Source organism: Phlebotomus argentipes, unplaced genomic scaffold (genome assembly GCF_947086385.1).
Source record: "Phlebotomus argentipes unplaced genomic scaffold, Phlebotomus argentipes genome assembly scaffold_18, whole genome shotgun sequence".
Lineage (NCBI taxonomy): Eukaryota > Metazoa > Arthropoda > Insecta > Diptera > Psychodidae > Phlebotomus > Phlebotomus argentipes.
Window position 1 is genome coordinate 3,658,108 of NW_026776177.1, and position 306 is coordinate 3,658,413.

Below are 306 nucleotides of genomic sequence, written 5' to 3' on the forward strand. Positions count from 1 at the left end.
CAGTTGGGGCGCCCAATTCGCCAGCGGCCCCCACCCACGGGGTTGATTAGGTGATCTGTCGGGGTGGCTCTCACACGTCCCTGGCACGCATTGCACAGGACACGACAGCAACAGACACGTCTGACCCACACGGAAGTTATCGCGCAACTAAACTCACTCGACTGAGGAACAACCTCAAACCACTCCGCCACACATCGCCATCTCGCTTCCACTGCCTGCGAGGGATTGTGCGAGACGATGTGCGCCACAGCACGACACCACTGCCGCTTCGTGGCTTAATCGGCGCCTAATCGGCCGGCGGTCGGG